Source organism: Rhodnius prolixus, unplaced genomic scaffold (genome assembly GCF_049639745.1).
Source record: "Rhodnius prolixus isolate KJV_2025 unplaced genomic scaffold, Rpr scaffold_5, whole genome shotgun sequence".
In the NCBI taxonomy this organism is placed as follows: domain Eukaryota; kingdom Metazoa; phylum Arthropoda; class Insecta; order Hemiptera; family Reduviidae; genus Rhodnius; species Rhodnius prolixus.
The window spans coordinates 20369202-20383834 of record NW_027411624.1 but is presented as its reverse complement, the minus strand read 5'-3'; the positions used below and the strand labels follow the sequence as shown (position 1 = coordinate 20383834).

Here is a 14633-nt window from a genome sequence, read left to right as displayed (position 1 = left end):
AATTACAGATAAGGTTCTAGGTGCGCAATTAATTTTTTAATGTCAGTGTTTCCTTTTAATATTTTTTAATATTTACCCAATATTTAGTTTATTAAATCAATAAAAAAAAATACTGGGTTCTACATTATATGATAGTAAATCTCTTGGGTAGTAAATAAAGTGATTACGATTGGCCAGCGTCGAAAATTAAATAACTATACAACATCACTTAATCTATCTAGAACATTGTGAGGTTCTAGACAACACTGCGCATGCCTATAGTTGTAAAAGCACTGTTATATCTTCGAATTTGATTAAGGCTGGTTTGAAGATGTCTGAAGATATCAAGGTTAAAAAAAAGCCAAACACATGTTTCGTAAAATACTTACATTAAACGTTTCTGATCTGCAGTTATTCACCTCCTTCAGTGGCAAGAAGCATGCAAGAATTCAAAATTATCCCATCGAGTTATTTTTTTTTTAAATCTTTTATTGGAATTTACCACAGCAACAGTTGTTGCAACAAGCAAATATGGTAAAAAAAAAGAAATAGAAGAAAATCATGAGTGGAGAAGGCACCCAGTGGTGTCACTCCAGTAAAGTGCTTTGCTCTCACGATAAGAGAAGATCACGAGAGGCCATCCTCTCTTCAATCTCCTTAGAGGATTACCTGGTAATGTGGAGGAAGATAGGTGTTCTATGAGAGGGTTAGGATGAGCTGCTGTAGAGGAATGAAATTTGAAGAAACGAGTGTTAGCAAGATCATCTGTAGTGAAAGGGATTTTGAGGTCATTATGGATAGTGAGGTTAGATACATAGAACGGAGCGTTAAGAAGTTTTCGAAGTATTTTTGACTGTAATGTCTGGAGGCGTAGTGAGTTGGAACGCTTAGTCGATCCCCATACTTCGATGCTGTCTGACCAAATAGGTCGCAGTAACAGTAGATATAAGAGTCTTTTGTTATGTAGGTTAATTTTCGAACGTTTGTCAAGTAGTCTGGCGAGAAGTTTTGTAGAGTTGGTTAGTTTCTTGTCTTTTCAGTCTAGTATGGGGATTCCATGTCGACCGTTTGTCTAGGTACAGTCCAAGGAAGCGTACTTTGTCCACAGTTGGTACAAGATGATGTTCAAGTTGGAGTTTGGTTCAAGATGATGGGAGGTAGGATTTTCCGTCTGAGAGTAAATACTATAAACTTTGATTTCGTAACGCTAGTTTTGATTCGCCATTTGATAAGCCAGTCCTGTAAGTGGTTGATGTGTGTTTGTAGAGTTCGTGTAACGAAGGATCGGAATGAGGAAATAAGATTGCAGTATCGTCAGCAAAGGTGGAGGAAGTTGAGGTATGTCTGCTGTATATAAGGAGTAAAGAAGAGGACCTAGGACACTGTCCTGTGGAACACCAGCTCGAGCTGGATGGATATCAGAGTCTGCTGCTCCACAGTTCACTCTGAAATATCGATCTTTTAGGTAGGATTTGAGAATGAGGTAGTAAGTATGAGGAAGAATCTCCCACAGCTTAAACAGTAGTCCCTTGTGCCACACCCTGAGACGTCAAGGAAAAAACTCGGGCAATACTGCTTTCGTTCGAGGGAAGTAGCGATAGTGTCTACAACGCGAAGCACCTGGTGAGAAGTTGAGTGTTGTCTCCGAAATCCGAATTGATGATCCGAAATTATATTTTGTTCTGACGTTAAAGGATAAAGTTTTTTAAGAAGTAGCTTTTCGAGGATTTTGGAAAGAAGTGGTAGTAAGCAGATTGGTCGGTAGCAAGTTACACTAGCGATTAAACAAAATAAAAAACGTAACCTCTATAGTGGCTATCTGGCTAATTCCTATATTCAAAGTTATAATGAATTATTACACATTCAACAGTCTACATTCACCTACTTTCAGGATGTCTATGACATCGAGGACCGCAAAGAATGGTACAAAACAATGATAAGACCCCTCCAAATGAATAAAGCATGTCGATGCAACCATCGCTAACCCTAACAGTCGAGTCAGGATCCAAAGAGCTCTGTCAAACAAATACAATTGCGATCGAGGCTTATAAAAATAGAGAGATTTCCTTAGTTGTACTCACTTCAACCTGGAAAAAAATAGTTACGAGATGCTAGGGTTGAAAACCACTAATACAATCTTCAATAAGAGCATGCAAATCCTAGCGTACTTCAATGACATTTACATAATTGGTAGGTCTTCAACCAGCTTAATATAACTTTGACAGGGTTCGCATATTTAAATACCTGGGGATCGTTGATAAAGGCAGATAATTATGTAAAACGTGAGAGAAACCAAAGGCTCTTAGCCGCCAGTAAATACTATTATGGACTCCTGAGATTGAAAAGTAGAAATTTATCCAGAACATTGGAGCTAAAGCAAGAACCATTATCGAGATCGACGCAGCAAAAGCTACGCTTCTTTGAAAGAAATCTTTTAAGAAACATACGTATATGGCCCAGTTAAGGAAAAGGAAAAGTGGAGACAAGGTTACAACAAGGAATTGGCAAGATAATAATACTCGGAAGTGGATATTGTCAAGTGTATACAGTTCATGGGCTGGCCTTATTGAAAAGATGGAAGCAATTTCCAGAACAGAGCAGTACGATGTACCAAAACATAAAAAGAAAGGTTGACACGCCCAAAATGAGATTGTTGAATAATACAAGACATCTTGTAAATTTCTAGAATTCGTGGACCTCTTTTAGGGAGAGAGATACAAGAATGCTTCACTTGCCAAATCGATTAACTTCATAAAACAAAAAGTTGAGAAAAATAAGAAACTAGTATACTAGTATATTTTAAAATCCCTGTTAAACAATGGATTCAAATAGACGACGTAGACTGTACGATATTGCTGTACATGTATCTAAGGCATATTAACAGTATAAGATGGAATATGTATGTTACATCGTTATTCTCACAACAATTTTTACGATTCGGCAAGTGAAATAAAATGAATAATTCAAATTCAGTCTTAAATTTATATTTCTATTACAGGAAAACTTCATTATATACATATGTATGTACATTTTTTATTAAAGATTTTAACAAACCAAGAACACAGCAAGTGAATGTAGCGCTAAGGAATTAGTTAGTTATAACTACGGTGACCATTCGTACTGTTTTTGGCAGGACAGTACTGTTTTTTAAGACGCTGTCCTTTTTTTTTTTAAGCATAAATGTCCTGTTTTTTATTTATTTGTACTGTTTTTCAATGAAATTTAAATTATACTCAATGAAATTAATGAAAATATGAATATTTTTTCGTAGATTTATATATGATTTTGTTAAGATCTGACCTACATATTGTGAAAATTAGATATATTTGTATTTTACTTGTCGTTAGTATAGTTTTAAAGAATGTGACATTAAAACAAAATTTGTTGAAATTTTAAAAGACTGAATATTTTTTCTATTTACAAGAGTTACTATTTACATTTTGTTACTAATTAATAATTGTATAGTTCAAGTAGTCGCTCAGTTTCGACTGAATATGGGCCCTATTATATGGACATTGTTTTGTAATAACCGATCTCGTATTAATATTTTTTATAGTTTTTTTTTGCTCCTTGTCCTGTTTTTTGATACAAAAATAATTGTCACCGTAGTTATAACTAATTAATATGACAAATTAATAACTTTCTAAATAGAAACTACATTTCTTCCATATTAAACAATTTTTGATGTAAGAAACTTTTCAAAAATTAAAATTGCTCTTAAATTTAACCACAGATTTATTCCTAGTTGGAAGAAAGAATTTAAAAAAAACAACTCTGTTTGATCAACTGCTAATTTTACCTAACAAAATATCAATATGAGTCATTTTCTGTCTGTAAAAATCTACTGAATGGTTGTTACATTCAGCTCCCTGTGGACAAATACATTCCAAATGAACCAAGATGCTACTGAGGCGATGTACCATTGATTCTTTTTTAAATAATTAATGAGATGCTTTGGTTTCAATTTGTGGTTGTATGTTTAGATTCACTCGCATTTTTTTTTTTTTTTTTGTTATATGTAATGATAGGGAAACATTAATTAACTTTAATTCAATTATCCCCAATTTACTTATCTACTAACATAAGTAATCTAGCACTTATAGTGAAAATTTAAACAGATAGATCGATTAAACTTGTCCAAACTAATATAATATGGTGGAAATTGCTTTCTTTGTGTAATTATGGCTAAAGGGTATTTGAGAATGTAATAGTAATTAAGGGAAACTACTTATTAATTTTTTATGGAAGCCATGCTAACCAAATACTATTTTATCAATGTTGAACTAACTGATTTTAGTTTCTTAGTAATTCTACTCGCAAAAAAAATTGTATTAACACAAAAAAAACACCTGTAATATCCTGTAAAAAGTTTTTTAATGATGTTTGGACTCGGCAGTCCAACATCCGGCGATGTTACATATCTTCTTTTGCACTTTCATAGGTTTTTTTTTTTAAGAATCTCGCATAGTCTTAAAGAAGAGTCCTTGGCGACTTTTTTGCCTCTATATTATCTTCCTCTAGGACAGGGGTAGCGAACCTTTTTGAGACGTGGGTCAAATTTTGTTCATTTTTTTTTTTTTTAGTAATACCACTTGGGTCACTAATGCCCATTTGCACAAGAGTTAAGTTTAAAAATTTTAAACTGAATATTTTCATAACTAAACATTCAGTTGGCTTAACGGGTAAAATGGGACGAAACAAGTGCTATGGAAGTCTCTTTTTACAAACATAACTGAACAAAACCTTACAAAAGTGTGTTTTATCTGAAGAAAAATCTAAATATGGTTATTTGCTTTGGATTGTCGATTTTTTTAACAAACAAAAGATCAGTAAAATTATACATTTTATTTGATATTTTGTAAACACTTTTGCTTTATTTCAAATACTATAAAAGCATTTGTCGTCATTTGCGTTTTAGAACTGTAATGATCAAACTAAAGGTTATGGATAGCATTTAAATTGCTTTTGTAACTGCCATTTGGTAAAGATATAGTAGTTCAGAGTTGCGCCAGTTTGATGGGTTAAGTGGTGTTCACTTTTTTGAACTATTATGGAGATGCTGTGGAAGCTAGTCTGCTAAACAATATTTTATGTTTAAAACTGTTGTGTTTTACTATTTGTTTTTATTGCAAAATAGCAGTGGATTGAATTTGATACCAGTTTGATGATACTTTTTCTTTTACAGTGAGAAAATCTATCGACAGAAATATTTGTTTGGTTATTTCTACTAGCAGCCTAAACAGAAAGGATTTAGCTGAAATCCGCGCTGGTGAGAGCTTCCGTAATTCCTCTTAGCCGAGGATCCAGAATGCTCTGTGTTCAGCTAATGGGTAATGGAGGTTAAGCCGCTGTTGCCTTCTTTATGCTCATTAGCATACACATTTTATATTAAAACAGTATACACATAATCAGTAAATTTTGAAAATTAAATTATAAATATTCTGAATTTCTTTTTTTTTCTCCGAATGCTTACATCAAACATGAGTGCAAACCGAGAAAAGTAAAAAATAATATTCATTTATCTATTTATTTTTATTAATCATTTAAGGCGCGTCAACATTCTGAGATTATTAGTGCCTGGAGCTTTTTTTCAGTGCACTACCGGTCTCCGGACAGTGTTCTCTCTTTACAGATTACACTGTAAGAAGCAGTAACCTGTAAGAAGCTTCTAGCAAGGGAAAATCTAACGGTCAGCAGCTGGATTCAAAGCTGGAACCTCCGCGTAGGAATCCAATACACTAACAGTATAGCCAATCCCTTGCCTACAATATTTATTATTTTATGTATTATTATAATGTAAAATAAGTTCATATAGATATGTTTAATATAATTTTTACGTTAACTGTTGTATGTAAGGATGTAAAAATTTGTGTTGGTCATTTCTGATCCTTTTTTTATTACATTTACAATTGATTTTGTCACGAAAATTCTTTGTAAAACTAATAAATGCATTTAAATAACTTACAAAACAATCTTCAAAGTTTTTTATTTCATCATAATCAATAATATTATGAAGAAATAGTATTATTTCTCATCCTGCAGGACATAAAAAAGCATTCATACAATATTTTATCAAGATCAATTGTCATAAGATTAATTATAAGGCAAGCACATTACTAACATAACGGCGTTTAAAAGAACAAAAATATATGTTCCCTATGCAGAGATTAAGTACCGCCTGTATAGGTCGTCAAACACTTCTTTCTCTTTTTTTAGAACAGAGAAGAAATGGCGCCTTCGTAGTCTAATCTTATTCACACAGTTTGTAACGACTTGGTAACGGAGCGTAAACGCCTGTAAATGATCGATGGTTCCAAAATTCTCTAATCAATTTTTTCTCTTTTCTACGCGGTTTTTTTCTTTTTTTGGAGGGAATCTATCCCTCCGTCTTCTACACCAATATGATAAAGATTTCCGGCGCCCTTTATATGCGCCTACATTATTTATGGACACGTAAAGTTTTACACAAGTTGTTAGAAGTTGTTGCCTGGCATATGATTTAGTCCATGCGTTGCTTGTTGGGCTGTATTTCATAACGATTCTAAAGAGATGTGTCTGGAGGAAATAATGTTTACTTGGTAGTACTATGGCCCATGAAGAGCCTTAACCTCCTCAATTTTTCAATTGAGGTTTCGAGTCAAACTAAGGTTTTGCAGGGATAGGGTTGTCGACCGTACGCCCAACTTCTGATACATTAATATAATTTAATATAATATGGACCAGAAAGTCTTATTGGAGCGTAAGTTTTAATAATTTTAAAAGGAACTGGAAATTGGAGATATTTCTGAGTCCCCTCCTAACAAAACGGGATCATTCCAAAAAAAACATTGAAATTTTTGACATTGCCGCTCTTCCCATATCACTCTGAATTAAATACACCTCATATCTTTCTAGTATTATTCGAATGTCGCTTCCATTTCTAACTAAGTTTTGAAGAGGGTTTAAATCACTCAAAGAGATGCATTTTAAAAGCTCCTTAATCTGCAGAAACCAGTTATATTTATTGTCAACCCGTTTTGAGCATGCTGAACTCAACAAGGAACCTGAAACAAACATTTAGCAAACTATTGGTAACTGAATTAGTAATTTTGTACATCTAGAAAAGGGTTGATTTTAAAATATTATGAGGGTCGTTTGAAAAGTCCGTGCAAAAATAAAAACTACTTAATTTTTTGGGGTAAACCTTTTTTATTTTTCAACATAGTCTCCTTTTAGGCTTATACACTTCGTCCAACGCTGCTCTAGTTTGTTGATCCCTTCCGAATAATAGGATTTGTCCAAGTCTGAAAAATAGCCATTCGTTTCTGCAATCACCTCCTCGTTTGAATAAAATCTTTTTCCCGCCAGCCATTTCTTCATATTGGGGAACAAATAGTAGTCCGAGGGAGCCAAGTCTGAAGAATAGGGGGGATGTGAAACGAGTTGGAACCCTATTTCCATTAATTTTGCGACCACAACTGCTGAGGTGTGAGCTGGTGCGTTGTCGTGATGGAAAAGGACTTTTTTGTGGGCCAATCGTGGGCGTTTTTCTTGCAGCTCGGTTTTCAAACGGTCCAATAACGATGAATAATATGCACCTGTAATAGTTTTACCCTTTTCCAGATAGTCGATGAAGATTATTCCTTGCGAATCCCAAAAGCCAGTCGCCATAATCTTTCCGGCCGAAGGAACGGTCTTCGCCTTTTTTGGCGCAGATTCCCCCTTGGTAACCCATTGTTTAGATTGTTCTTTGGACTCAGGAGTGTAGTGATGTATCCATGTTTCATCCACAGTGACGAAACGACGCTTAAAGTCCTGCGGATTCTTCTGGAACAGCTGCAAACCGTCCTTGCAACACTTCACACGATTTCGTTTTTGGTCAAGCGTGAGCAATCGCGGCACCCATCTTGCGGATAGCTTTGTCATGTCCAAATGTTGATGCAAAATATTATGTACCCGTTCATTCGAGATGCCCACAGCACTAGCAATCTCACGCACCTTCACTCTTCTGTCATCCATCACCATATCATGGATTTTATCAATGATTTCTAGAGTAGTAACCTCAACAGGGCGTCCAGAACGTTCAGCGTCACTTGTGCCCATATGGCCACTCCGAAAATTTTGAAACCACTTATAAACTGTTCTAATCGAAGGTGCAGAGTCACCATAATGTTTATCAAGCTTCTCTTTAGTCTCCTGAGGCGTTTTGCCTTTCATAAAGTAGTGTTTAATCAACACACGAAATTCTTTTTCGTCTATTTTTTGAAAATCACTCGACTTCCTCGATTCAAACGAATGCCAAACACAAAGAAATAGACCGATCTGGCTGAAACTTGGTGTGTGTTCTTCCAAGAGATGCTACTAACTAAACATAACCTCGATACGCGACAGTAGTGACTTTGACTTTGCACGGACTTTTCAAACGACCCTCGTAAATGTAAGTTTCAGTTCACCTGTTTCCAACCTTATTAAATAACTTGCGGGAGACACAGTTAGCGTTTTAGTAGCTCATTTGGACTTTTTCTAATTCATCGCCATACCTTGTTGCCCAGACAGGACAACAGTACAGCAAACAGTTCTTCACTTCCAAGAATTTGAGTTTCCCTGACTAAGAATATTTAACACCTTGATAATCATTATATTCACTGTTAAATAATAGTTAAATACTGAAAAATAAAATTTTGTTAATACTAGAATTTATAACTGTTGATCAATCTGAAGAATAATATTTTATGTAGGCATAGCATTTTACTTACCTATGTATGTAGCAGCATTACTACAAACAATAATTAAATATGATCACATTTTAGGCTGGTTGACTCTGCTCTACAGTAACTTAACTTCAACTTATTTCGGACAGTATCACTCCCATTTCCGTTTCTAACTTTGACTGTCGCCGGGCAGTATAACTCCTCTTCAAGCTTTAAACTTTGGCAAGTCTCTCTCTTTGGAAAATGTTGTCTTAGGAACAATGAATCTATTGTTCGTCGCCAACGTAAGGTCTAGGAAATTTGAATTTCTCTTATCGGTTCCATTATTCTGTTTAACCTTCACAAGCTATAGTTATTCATTCAAATGCATTTAAAACGCATAACACGATATGTTAAGTTATAATTTAATGAATGAAATACTAATTTCAAATAAACTATTAACTAACTAACATTAGTTAGATTAACTATTAATGATTAACTCATTTGCACATTACATATAATTATGCTATTTAATTCACATAGTACAGTTCACAAATGTTTAAATTCACAAATGTAGCAAAATCTTTTTATGAATCATTACTTAAATTAATTGAATATCCACGAACTGGACACAAACAATCCTTTATTTTATAAACAGTATTACCATTAGCTCCTCTAAAACCTTAATGTTGCTTATTGTTTAAAAGAATACAACTATCAAAGTGAAACTCAGTATTTGATAATTTATTAGCTCTTCTCATGATTCTATTGCTTGGAATATGTATTGAAACAAAAGTAGTTATTTTTACGATGTGGAAACGGGAAGAGATTCTTGATTCTGAGAGAGGCTATCGGAACAGTCTCAAAAGTTATAGTTGATTTTCTTTAGTAGGATGGTAGAGGTCTGCATGATTATTTATAAGAGTTTGAAGAGAAAAAGTGAAATCAGCTATTGCTGGACTACATTCGTAGGATTCCGTTTGTTTAGGTATTGATATTGCTTGAAGCAGGATGAGGCCAAGTCAAAATAACATGCTTTCGAATAGCTCCACAACTGGACAATGAGGCTATAATACAAACACAATTTTTGTCTCTATTCCTTAAAATCGGTTTAATGTAAGTCATTAAGTTTTAGGCAGCCTGGATATATCTTAGAACTAAGCGAATTGTCATGTTTAACATATAAATTAATCAAAAATAATTAATCGAATAGAAACTTTATTTATATTTAAGGATCAAATATTCTTTTTTGTTTAGTAGAATGTATTCCTGTTCTCCAACTCAATGCCCTTTAAATAGAAAAGGTCTACTTAGCATATGTGGTGCTCTAAAAACCCAATCTAAGTCAAAACAGATGAGGAAAAACTCCCAATCTGAAAAATGTTCCTTATAGTGTAAATTATGTGGCTATACTTTTAACACTAACTGTAAAATCACAATGCTGTTAAAACACTTCACGAAGAATTTTAGACCCTCGAAACCATTTGATGATCAAAAGAATGAAGCTGGATAACTCGAAAATTGTATTTTTTGAGGTGAAATCGCTTTTTATTTTCTGAGGCAGATGGTGGCCTTGATTATTGGTTTACAATATTAATTTGCTCTTGGTTATATACAATATTGGTTTACAACGATCTGTACAATATTATTAAAAATATATATTTTTAACAAATAAACCGCCAGAAATTTATGCTTTAACCAAATATACTTTTATTGGAATTTACCACTGCAACGGTTGTTGCAACAAGCAAATGTGGAACCTTATAAAAAAAATACGTGAAAATCATGAGTGGAGAAGGCACCCAGTGGTGTCACTCCAGTATTGTGCTTTGTTCTCACGATAAGAGTCGATCACGAGGCCATCTTCTCTTCAATCTCCTTAGAGGATTACCTGGTAATATGGAAGAAGATAGGTGTTCTATGAGAGGGTTAGGTTGAGCTGCTGTAGAGGAATGAAATTTGAGAAAACGAGAGAAAACTATATTATACTTGATTAACTTTTTTGTAAAGATTTCTGTTTTCTTTTTTTTCAAAATAAAACTTTTATAATTCTCTCTAGCATAATTTTCCTCAAAAAAGAACTTTTTTTGATTTAATCGAATAACTTCCCTACAATCCCAGCAATTATTTGAGAACTTCTACATTAGTACCTCCTCTTTAATTTGATATTTCATATCGATCACCACTAAATATTAAGTATACATAATTACATACAAAAATTTAAATTTGTTGACATTTGGTCTTCGGAAAGAGAAGTATGGCGAGAGAAATTGCATGTTTTATAAGGTTTTAAATAGTTTTTAAATAAATTTGAAATTTCTCAGTTCTAGTTAAGTATATTTGATGGTGACTCCAGTATTTTTATATCAATTCAGAATTATAGAGATCGTACAAAGAAATTTGTTTGTCGCCAAACTCAATTAAAACTGTCTAATGTGAAAATTTTATGGCTAAGGGAATGTCGAAGTAAGCAAATTGTTATTTTCTATTGACTTTCATTGTCGTGGACTAAAAAAAAATACTTTTTTTCCATTTTAAAGCGATCGATTTCAATTTGCTACAGCCAATATATTCAGCTTACAGCGAAATAGTAACGCAAGAATTAGATCAGAGGTAGTTAACACTCAATTAATAGGTGATTCAAGCTTTCTTAGCGGGTAATAGGGGTATTGCCTGATTCCAATAGAGGTGGACATGAATATTTTTGCTGAATTAAAAAAAAAATATCAACATTATAATCCAAATAATTAAAAAGTTATGTTAAATTTTTTGGTAACTTTGCCCTTAGTTGAATTTATCTCATATGTTGAAGAATCATTAGAACTGTTGTACGTTTCATCACCGTACAGAGAAACCGTTTTAATATTTCTAAAATGAGAGGCCTTTGTTTGGTGAAACTTGATCCATATTTCAAAAATTTAGTTTCGTAGGCATCACCCTTGAGAATCTCATAAAGATAATTTCATAAAGATTATAACTTTTATTATTAATTTGCTTTCTCCTTTAAATAAACAGCTTCTGCATAAGTAGGCTCTTTATCAATTGAAATGCAGAAAGGCATAATAAAACGGTGTATTATAAGCAAAATATAATTTAAAAGATGAATTCAACCACATATTTTTACTATAATACCTTCTCACAAAAAGTACAATTATTTTTGCAGTTAGTTAAATTAAGTAACTGTATAATTTAATTGGCTTAGGAAAAGTTTAGAATAAATAAAGATAATAATTAAGTAGGTGTAATGAAGTTAATAACTGCTTTATTATATAAAGCATACATTTATTACTGTTCCCAAAAATTTATTTCCTTTTAAGAATATTTGGTTTCATGTTCATTCATTTCAGATTATTTTCATATGAGTTTTCTCAGAGTTCAGTTTTGTAGAGACAACTGGTTTGGGTCTCTTTAAATACTTGTTGGAATATTCTAGACATATCTAGAATATCTAGAATTCTGACTGAAGTATCTTAAACTTTATACTGCAGTTGCAGTTAGCGGAGTTCACTTTTCTTTTCCAAGTTTCGTGGTAATTCTTGATAAAGTATGTATTAGAAATGTTAATAGATATAATAATACTATAGATATAAAATACACTATAGATATTATAAAAGCAGTATTATTCCTGTCTGCGTTAGAATATCATCAATGCAATATAAAATTTAGAGAGAAGCAATCACTGTGTTAACTAAGTATTCATATATTCCAAAATTTTCATTATGTAAAATTTAAAGCCTTCCATTCAATCTAGAATTTTTTTTTAAATATGCAGTAGGAATTACTCCACATTTGTTGTATATCTATGGTTAGTTCGGTTTTCGAATTATTCTTGTCAATTATTATTCATTATATTCATACTTACATAACTTTCAAAAGTTTATTTGTTCACATTACTGCTTCTTTTCTCCACAAATTTCAATCTTGCTAAAAGGGTTTTATAGAAAAGGCAAGAATAAGGTGGGAAAAACTCTTTTAATTCAATGTTACCTAAACAGAGGATGATTTGAAAATAGAAGCAGTAAGTCCTTTAAGATTAATCAATGCCAAGAAATTCCAACCTTCCCATTTTTAATCTAATGTTCTTCATCTAACAACCTGCAAAATAAACTACCTTAATTAGGCTTAAACTACCTTAGGCTAGTGAATATTAGAGTACATTTGAATTGCTGCCACAGAAAAATTAATGCAATAATAAATAGTTTTTTTTTAAACCAAAACCAGTGGGTTGTAAGTTTTATCATATTCCTCCTGACACCCTATTCGAGAAATTTCTCGTATAAAGAGAAATTTCTTTGCCATTTCAATCACCATGAACTGTGCCTGTAAAGAGCATTCCTACTACTCTTTATCCTTTACAGCTGCAGGCAGCACTTACAAAGTTGTACCAAACATTCAAGCACATGTTCAAACAGACCATTGCCTGGTCATGATCAATGACCCTCAAATAAACAAGTTTGAGGAGTATATTCATAGCTTTTTCTTCTTAAAATTGTCTTAGCAAAAGCATCTTACATCTTTATGAAAGAGTTTTAATTTCTCGTATAAAGAGAAATTTCTTTGCCATTTCAATCACCATGAACTGTGCCTGTAAAGAGCATTCCTACTACTCTTTATCCTTTACAGCTGCAGGCAGCACTTACAAAGTTGTACCAAACATTCAAGCACATGTTCAAACAGACCATTGCCTGGTCATGATCAATGACCCTCAAATAAACAAGTTTGAGGAGTATATTCATAGCTTTTTCTTCTTAAAATTGTCTTAGCAAAAGCATCTTACATCTTTATGAAAGAGTTTTAATTTCTCGTATAAAGAGAAATTTCTTTGCCATTTCAATCACCATGAACTGTGCCTGTAAAGAGCATTCCTACTACTCTTTATCCTTTACAGCTGCAGGCAGCACTTACAAAGTTGTACCAAACATTCAAGCACATGTTCAAACAGACCATTGCCTGGTCATGATCAATGACCCTCAAATAAACAAGTTTGAGGAGTATATTCATAGCTTTTTCTTCTTAAAATTGTCTTAGCAAAAGCATCTTACATCTTTATGAAAGAGTTTTAATTTCTCGTATAAAGAGAAATTTCTTTGCCATTTCAATCACCATGAACTGTGCCTGTAAAGAGCATTCCTACTACTCTTTATCCTTTACAGCTGCAGGCAGCACTTACAAAGTTGTACCAAACATTCAAGCACATGTTCAAACAGACCATTGCCTGGTCATGATCAATGACCCTCAAATAAACAAGTTTGAGGAGTATATTCATAGCTTTTTCTTCTTAAAATTGTCTTAGCAAAAGCATCTTACATCTTTATGAAAGAGTTTTAATTTCTCGTATAAAGAGAAATTTCTTTGCCATTTCAATCACCATGAACTGTGCCTGTAAAGAGCATTCCTACTACTCTTTATCCTTTACAGCTGCAGGCAGCACTTACAAAGTTGTACCAAACATTCAAGCACATGTTCAAACAGACCATTGCCTGGTCATGATCAATGACCCTCAAATAAACAAGTTTGAGGAGTATATTCATAGCTTTTTCTTCTTAAAATTGTCTTAGCAAAAGCATCTTACATCTTTATGAAAGAGTTTTAATTTCTCGTATAAAGAGAAATTTCTTTGCCATTTCAATCACCATGAACTGTGCCTGTAAAGAGCATTCCTACTACTCTTTATCCTTTACAGCTGCAGGCAGCACTTACAAAGTTGTACCAAACATTCAAGCACATGTTCAAACAGACCATTGCCTGGTCATGATCAATGACCCTCAAATAAACAAGTTTGAGGAGTATATTCATAGCTTTTTCTTCTTAAAATTGTCTTAGCAAAAGCATCTTACATCTTTATGAAAGTGTTTTTAATAATATATTTACAAACGAATTTGATAGCAGTACGTCTTTTAAGAAAAATTAATAAATATAAATTACTTTAAGCCAGTGACTGTATGACCTTTAGGACGGTTCCAAAGCAGAAGAACTGGAAGATAA

The 14633-nt window shown here is 33.1% G+C and overlaps 1 protein-coding gene and 1 long non-coding RNA gene across 3 annotated transcripts in view; one reads left to right on the top strand and one right to left on the bottom strand.

Annotated features, from left to right (window-relative positions):
- The window catches only part of LOC141458864 (tachykinin-like peptides receptor 86C), a 379610-nt gene that overhangs the window by 271509 nt on the left and 93468 nt on the right, over nt 1-14633 (top strand). The gene's annotated exons all lie outside the window — the stretch shown is intronic.
- LOC141458521 (uncharacterized) lies at nt 2955-11643 on the bottom strand. Its single transcript, XR_012461043.1, has 3 exons — nt 8715-11643; nt 8412-8624; nt 2955-7022 (listed from the first exon to the last, which is right to left on the bottom strand). It is a non-coding gene; the product is annotated as an uncharacterized lncRNA (long non-coding RNA).